Below are 8,339 nucleotides of genomic sequence, written 5' to 3'. Positions count from 1 at the left end.
CCGCCGGCGCGCGAGGGGCCGCCCCGAGGGGCCGCGGCGCTCCCGCGGTTTTCCCTCAGCTCCTTCGGTTCCCTCCGGGACCGCTCCGCACGGCTGCACCCGGGAGCTCGGTGAGTCCCGCCGGGAGGAGACTCCGCCGGGACGGGCGGGGGTTCGGACCGGGCGGGGCTGAGGGGGCAGCGGGGCTGAGGGAGCTGAGGGGGCGGCAGGGCTGAGGGGGCGGCGGCACTGAGGGGGTCCGGCACTGAGGGGTTCGGCCCCGCGGCTCGGCCCCGCGGCTCGGCGCGGACACACAATGGAACAGGTTGAATGGGAGAGGGCGCGGGGCCGCGGTAACACCGGGGGTGGATCGCGGCTCCGGCCGCTCCGCCCGCGGCAGGGCCGATCTCGGCCGCTCCGCTCCGGGCGCGGCCCCGCGCCGGGTTTCGCGGCGCTCCGGGCCCGGGGGCGGGCCGGGCCGGGCAGGGCGGGCAGGGCGGCGGCAGCGCCGGGGGTTTGAACGGCGGAGCAGGTTGTGCTCGGACCGGGACGGGTTGTGGCGGTGGCGGCGGCGGGGACCGGACCCAGCGCAGCCCGGCGGCCCGCGGTGAGTGAGCGCGGGGCGGGACCCCCCGAGCCCCTCTGAAGCCCCTGCGAACCCCCCGAGTCCCGTCCGTCGGTGCGGCCCCGGGGGGCTCCCGCGGCGGGACGGGGCTGTGCCCCGCGAGCCTCCGCTGGGCTTTCCCTTGCTTTTCGTGCTGGTTTTTCCCGGTGTTTGCGGCCGCAAGTTGAGGTGAGGGTTTGCAAGGTGCAACTTTTCATTTATTTATTTATTCGTAACTCGCCGTTCCGGCCCGGGCGGCCGCGCGTGCCCCGGTCCTCTCGCCCCTCCAGGAGCCGGCCCGGGGCTCTCTCCGAGGTGCGCCCGGGGCCGCCCGCCGTCGCTGTCCCGGCCCGCGCGTGGCCGTGTTCGTTCCGTTGGATCCATCGCGGATCGGGCGGGATGAACTCCCGGCCGCTCCCTGGGCTCTGTGCCCCCTCCCCTGGGCCAGCCCGGCGTTTGCCACGTGCCGTGGGCGGTTGTGCCCCCGGGCTGTGCCAGAGCACACCTGGGCCGGTGATGAGCTGAAACCAGAGCCAGCTGCAGCCGCTCGGTTCGCCCTGACCGGGGCCAGACCGTGTTAAATGAGGCTTAGCCTACAATCCTGAGGAGCAGGAGCCTCCCCCGAGGAGCAGAGGACATCAGCCAGCAGTGCTATAGAACTGCTTTGGGAACATGCTTGGTCCCCACCTGAAAGGTTCTGGAGTAGGTGAGAGTTGAGAGGAGTCAAACCTCTCGCTGAATTGAGTTTTTCCTAAAAATACCTTTTTGGGGGGCTAATAACCTACTCCATAAACCATTTTTTTTTTAAATACAGAAAGTACAGTGAGCTAGGAATTAAACTCCATGCACGTTTTGTTGTAATTAAGCAACTCTGTAATTCTGGGAACTTCAACTCCAGCTGACCGAAAAGTGTTTTTAGAAGAAGTGTTATTAAATTCCGGCCAGAAAGATATAAGCCTTATCTGATGGACCAGTCATAGGCTCTTTGTTTAAAGTGTGCCTTAACTCCTGAGTTATAAAGCACAATGTTTGCCTGTTTCCAGGGGGCTCTTCTGATTTGCTTGTCCTTGGGACTTCTGGCCTGTATGTTGCAAAACTTAAAGGAAACTAAAGAAAACTTAAGGTGTTTGTTCTGAAATGGGAAAGAACAACTGCAGGTAACGATACTGAAAACAGAGGCAGGATTCAACCCTGCAATGAAACACCTGAGTTAAAGATAATGTGGGATAGGGAAAGAAAATAGAGTTTTTGGGAGGTGAGAGGCAGCAGAGTGCAATGCTCGCTGTTAAAAACCTTCCCGGTTCTTCAAACAGCAGCTCTGTGGAATAAGATTGAGAACATTTCTTTTTTTAATTTGTTTTTAACTCTGAAGGATGCTTTTTCTAGACTTAAAAATGCCAGTAGGCTGTTACATAAAAAAAGTGAAGTTTTTTCAGCCGAAGATGCACGATTTGTGAGAAACCATCTGAGCGGTCGCAGGCGCTCTCCGGTTCTGTGCCACCTATTGTCTGTAAAACGGGGATCAGCTGGTGGGTTGGGATCAAGTGGTGCACAACTCATTATTTTAACAATTCCAGCCCAGGCTGGGAGGTTGCCTAGGGAATTGATTTAATGCTGCTGTCCTTTCAGCCGCCGAGGCGGGTGTCCCGCCAGGACTTTGATCAAAATCACCGGCGTTTGTGAGGGAGAATAAAATTTTCGCTCCATAAAAGCAGAGGAGAGGCCACCCCGCTACTAACGGCTCCTGGTTTTGCATGAGCTGGTCTGTAATTTAAAACACTGTCAAGAAATACCCTGGCAGTAAAACACTTTTATGAGCATCAAAACACAGGATGAAAATCAGTCCCCTGTTCGATACTTAGCTTCCCTTTATTTATGGGAAAGCCTTCCATGCTGAAACTGTGTTCTGTTGGCTTTACAAAGGAATCTTTTTATAAATGGAACAGTTTTCCTTTAATGAAATCTGAATAAGGTGGGTTTTTTTAAGGTGTCACCGAGGATCCAGTTCAAGTTAAACTGATAACCTAGATGGCAAAGCCGGGACCCCAGCCACATGGGGGGGTGGTGGAGATTTGTTTCGTTTGTTTGCTCTGGGCTTTTTAATAAGTTTAAAGAAGTCTGAATGTTAAAAAAATATCAGAAACACTCCCAAGTGGGAAAGCAGAGGTCTGTTTCCAGGTCTGACAGTGACCTGCTGTGTTATCTTCAGTAGGGCAGTTTTCTGCATGTGTCTTCAGTGCAGTAACACTGCCATGCATGATTGCCTTGTAGGGTCTTGCAGAAACTCCTTTTATTAGTGCTTCAAATGTGCTTGACTGTGTTGAAGTGAAGGTGCTGTAGAAACACAGTTATTACAGTGTTTCCCTCTTGGCAGTCGGGTGTGGAGCGTGTTCTGGGAGGGTGTTAAATCACTGACCAACAAAGCGTGGTTCCCCTGGGCGGGGGATTAATTGGTTTGAACCTCTGGGCCTGCACTGTGCCAGGGATAAATGTGGCTTTGCTTCCCAGTGCACAGGCAGAAGGTGCTTCCTCTGGACTCCTGCTGAGGTTGGCTGGTGTTAGTGTGGCCTTATCTAATGGCCAGGAGGGAGGTGTGTGTCCTTGTGTACTCGTTTTGGTTTGTTTTCCTCCTTTCTTGTTTATTTTAGGAAGCTGGAGCTGTTGTCTGTAGCAAAAGTGGCTTTCTTGCTCCAGTCTCCATGGACACTGAGGGCACTATTGTTACTCCAGAGATCCAAGCTTGCCCTCTGCTCTCCTGACTTAGGGGGCCTTTTGCTGCTCATCTGGCATTACAGGACTATCTAGTTGTACCTGGGTGGCTGAGGGTGATGTGGAGCACGGATTTGAGAGACGGAAAGGCAGGTTGGGGGATCCACAAGGTGAGGAAACGCCTGCACTGCAGATGGGCACTTGCTAAGATTCCCACAGGGGCAGTGGAAGAGGAGAGCTGGCCAGAGCTGCTGTCTGGGAGCAGACACCTGTTGCAGAGCTGGAAAAAGCCAGGGACAGGCGGCTGGGGAGGCTCAGTCAGCCCCTGAACGATGCCAAAGCGCTCCGAGGGTGCTTGGCCGTGCGCGTTCCAGCTCTTGGCAAGGCGTGTCCACGTGAGTCTCTCCAACCTGAAGTAACTCAAGGTTGCTTGCAAGAAACTTCAGGTGGAGACAAGCCGTGGTGTGAAGCAGTCCATGCTCCCTTCCAGACTGGATTTATTGGAAATGACACAGAGTTCAGGTACCTCTGCACGCTGAGCATGACCAAGCGTGTCCTGAGGTGGGGAAGGGGATGAATTGAGTCTTAACAACATGGGTTCAAATCAGGCAGTGCTGAGCCTCTTATCAACGTGTTTCGCACTCTTTGCCCAGCCTTTGTTCCACCCACAGGTGAAAAAAAAAAGGAAGAATATTGGCAATTACCAGCTGTGACAATTCGTGTCCAACACAGAGGGTCCTGTGGTATGAAATGCCCACTCCTTGGGGAACCACTTACCCATTGATAAGAAGCCAAGTACACAAGGTGCAGATCATCCATGGGCATGGCTGGCTGTGTTGGCACATGTCCTTTCCAGGCACCTAATTTTTATCTTCACATCTTATTGTTTGAATGACTCTGTGCTGCAGCAGAGCAGCACCCAGGCTTTCCCAGGTCAGAACAGGAGCAATAGTTCAGCAATAGCTGCTCCAGCTACTGAAATGGGTCTTGTGTATTAACAGTGTGTCTGAAAATGACTTGTCCAAGTTGTGAAATATGTATTTCTGGTGAGACATGGATGCTCTGAGGTGTGATCTGGTGTGCTGTGTGCTCCCTGCTTTTTACAGGATATGTTCCTGCTAATCTGTTGAGGAAGAAAAGGTCCTTCTTAAAGCTGTGCAATGGTCTGTGGGAGAAAAGCGTTTATTTTAATTTCTAGAAAGAATGTTCTTAGGAGACCAGCAGTCTCCTGGTGCTGACACTCTCAAGTGTTCACCTTCATAGCATCAGAACCACCAGACTGAGTGGTGTGAATGGGGATTGTTTTCTTGACCCTGTGCAGTAGTGTAGTTCTTTGGAGTCCATGGAAATTTGTCAGCTCCAGCATGGGAGGTAAAGTTAGATTCCAGGCCCACCCCTTCCAGATTTTACCTGGAGAGTCGAGACATGAGCTGGGAATCTGGGAATTCATGAACTGCCTCTGAGATTAATCAGTTCCCCTGACTTTGGGATACTGGGGTGGATGGCTCTTGGAGCTGATAGTTCTGGGCTTGCTGTGCCTTCCTCTGCCTACTTTGAAGTGCATCGTCATGTTTGTAGAAGAATTTGGAGAAAATATAAAAGATTCTCAAAGAATAGAATAGAATCTGAAGATGTGTTTTTGATGCATTAAAAAAATAGCACTGCCAATGTGGTGAAGTGAGTTGTCTCTCTGTAGATTAAAATCTCCAGTGTAGAAAGACTCTTGAGCTCAACATCTGGAGTTTGAAAGGCTTTGTGCAGCAAAGCCACAAACTGATTTGGATTAGTGAATTGGTGTACAGGGAGCTGGCAAAGGCAGCAGGAAGCTGTGATAGCACTGGAAAGCTGTGTAAGGAAAACATTCATGGACACCCATCCAGAGTTTCCCCTTCCATGTCTGGTGGGATGAGTGTTAACTGAACAGGGTGTGCAGGGCAGGTGTCTCCTGAAGCTGTGCCTGCTGGGTGACAAAAGCACACCACCCTTCTGGAAATAATTCCTTAGGGAGGAGAAAAACAAATTCCATTTAGGCCTCTCGAGGAATGGGGAGCAAATGCTAATTCCCTTTCAGGGTCTGTTGCCATGGGGAGTCAGTTCAAATCCTTTCTAATGCCTTCCTCAGCAGCAAGTTGTGCTGACACATGCTTTTCATGGCTTCCCAGAAAGCAGAGAAATGACTTGGAACAAAAGCTCCCTGAGAGCTCAGAGCCCTGGGAAGAGCAGGGGCTGCTGTCGGGCCGGGGGTGGCACAGGTGGAGTTGTCCTGGGCACAGCCTGGCTCCTGCCTGCACAGGGGCAATGGGCACCAGGGAACTCCTGCCAGAGCCCAGGGACGGTGCTGGGCACTGAGCCCGACCTGCTGCTCTCCTGGGAAGGGAAAGGGTGGTTTAGAGAGCAAGTCCTGGGTGCCAGTCCTCTGGCATGACCCCAGCTGGACGAGTTAGGGTGAGGTTGAACCCCTTGTACCCCTGGTGCCCTCGGGAGGGAGGTGCAGCCACCCCCGCCTGCCTTCCACACCCTGCATGGCCCAGGTGGAGCTGGGTGCAGTGTCCTGAGTGTTCAGTGCAGGGCACAGGGAAGGGGCCTGTGGCTGGATGTGGCAGTGATGAAATGCTATTTCTGGCTCGCTGGTGGAGCCTGTTAATTGCTGTAAGATGAACAAAGATTTCAAAGCAGCTTTTTCAAACCATCAAACAACATGACATCCAAATCTGTCTTCATCTGGTGAGCAATGCAAGTGCTCTAGTGGGGGGATAGATAAAATATCAGGTTAAAACCATTAAAAATTAAAAAAATTCTGCATTTTCATGAGGCCTCATCTGTCTAAAGCCCATGCAAGTGCAATATCTGTATTCCAAATCCACACTTCTGTGAACTTTTCCCTTAAGACAACTCTTAAGAGTTTCCAGTTGCTCCCAGCGAACTCCACAGGAAATTTTTCTTTGCTCCTGTGCTGTCCTGTCCCCTCTGACACCTCCTGGCGGTGTGGTGCCAGCACAGATGTTCTCTTGGCCTTGTGGCACGTTTGATTAGGGAACTCATCTGTCAGAAAAATAAACCAAACGAAAGTCTCCTCTTTTGTTCCTCCAGACCAGTTCCTAGAGAAATGAGAAAAGGACCAGATACTGTGTGGTTTTGTTTTCTATTGCCAAATATTGTCAGTAATATATTTTCATGCTGATGATATTTTCGGATAAATATTTGGTGTTCAAAAGGGAGTGTAACTTTGGGGGGCATTTTTTTAAGCTTTTTGTTTATACAAGATGCTTTAACTTCTGGAAAGTAATGGTACATTTATGTAATAGTTTATACCATAGGTAGGTGATAGTTTGTTTCATAAGTTATGAAAATTACATCAATTTGTGGGGAAAAATGTCTTTTTGTGTCAGCAGCATGGACCTTCCATCTGATGCAGCCAACGTGCCTTGCCTACTCTGCCTGGCTCCCATATGTGTACCTTCAGCAACGTTTGTGCAAGTTATTTTGAGTGAATGTTGATATTTGATGCTGATTAAAGAGGAGATTTGCACAGATGATGTGTGGAACCCTTAGAGCCTGGGCTTGTGTGACAATTAAATCTAAATCTGCATGAATTTAGACCAGCTTAAATGCTTAGCAATGTTTGGGTGACCGTGAGTGGCTTAGTGGAATAAGAAGCCCAAGACTGCAGATGGGTGGGTGCCCCATGAAATATGGTCATATTAGGGTTTTATAATCTCTTCAGATTTGGTTTCTAGGTCTAACTACGGCTAAGCTTTTCACCCAATAGGAACTTTGGTTTTTTTGGATACTGTTTTCCAAAATACAGCCCTTGTTGTGCACAGGCTTGAGAGTTGTTCCACCGGAGGAGTTGTCACTTTGTAAAAACACAGACTGGAAATTCCCTGTTGATGGCTACTAATAAATTCACCTAGGAGAGACCCTGCAGCACATTTTAGTACAGTCCAGGGAAAGGCAGTTGGTGAGAGCATGAATTTTCCTGGTTGCATGTTGTGGTGTAAACAGAATTACAAATGGCTTCGCTCCCTCTGGTCAGTACCTGTTAGTTCACAATATCAGTACAGCAAAGGGACTCTGGAGCCCTGGGACTCTGGAGAACAAGTCCTAAGAGAAGTGTCTCATCTTTGGTTGCCACTGCAATGCGTTTGCCAACCTGCTGAGTGCTCCTGGCACCTTTGGAAATGATGGAGAGCTTGATTTGGGACATTGAGCCAAGGGACTGTAGAGACAAATCAGCAGTGCCCCCTGGGCAGCCCTTCTTCTGTTCCTGGGGAGTGCAAGTGAATCTTCTGCTCCCTCTCAAGCTTAAGGTAAATCGCTTCACCTCCCTCCCTTCTAAGGGTACTGTAGGTCTGTTGTGAAGCTACATTGCTTGGCTTTCCATACCACCTCAGGATCCTCCCAGGGAAGTCCAAAGTAGTATTTGTACTGTGCTTTGGTGTTTATTTGCTGTTTGCAGTGGCTGGAGGGTGACTGCCCACACATGGTGGTCAGCAGGGATGCCGTGTGCCCCCACACAATCACAGCTGCCAGATTAAAGCCCGGCCTTTCCCTCTGGACTATATTCCTGCTGCTTAGTGCCAGCCAGATGGTCTGTCCTCCCTCCCATCCCGAGATCTCTAACGCTCATACGAGTGCTCTGGCCATGGCTGGAGCTAATACAGCATTATTTCCATCACACACTTGGGGTGTCCTTTGTGTGACTCCAGATTGCTCTTCTCATTTCTAACTTTTTTGAAAATTATTATTATTCTTTTCCTTTATGTCAATTGTAGGGTCCAGTATCTCTGAACTGTTTTTCATGGTAATATTTATCATTGATAGGTATCTGAAATGGGCAGTTTTCCAAAATCTGTAACCCTCTCAATATATTCAGTGTTTTCTGGACTTTGGTTTCTGTTGAAGACAGAATTGCCAGGCACGTGCACTTTATACACCATTTGGGGCTAAGGAAGAGAATCAGTTTTTAGAAATCATACTTTGAACATATGTGCACTGGGTAGGTGCTGGAGCAGTGAGCTCTGAGACTGGAGCTGTGTTTTTGTGA

At 50.4% G+C, this 8,339-nt stretch overlaps 1 protein-coding gene across 4 annotated transcripts in view; it reads left to right on the top strand.

Annotated features, from left to right (window-relative positions):
- The first annotated feature begins 508 nt into the window (after positions 1–508).
- PLCH1 (phospholipase C eta 1) overlaps positions 509–8,339 on the top strand; it is a 92,393-nt gene continuing 84,562 nt past the window's right edge. For all 4 annotated transcript variants that reach the window (XM_039389927.1, XM_027730737.2, XM_027730695.2 and 1 more), the window contains exon 1: positions 509–586. The gene's annotated coding sequence lies outside the window, so the exon portion shown is untranslated. The remainder of the gene's footprint in view (positions 587–8,339) is intronic.

The sequence above is a fragment of the Pipra filicauda genome, unplaced genomic scaffold (genome assembly GCF_003945595.2).
Source record: "Pipra filicauda isolate LSUMZ 115617 unplaced genomic scaffold, ASM394559v2 scaffold78_size3787270_pilon, whole genome shotgun sequence".
Classification (NCBI taxonomy): domain Eukaryota; kingdom Metazoa; phylum Chordata; class Aves; order Passeriformes; family Pipridae; genus Pipra; species Pipra filicauda.
The sequence above is the reverse complement of the archived record's forward strand: the minus strand, read 5'-3'. Positions and strand labels throughout refer to the sequence as shown.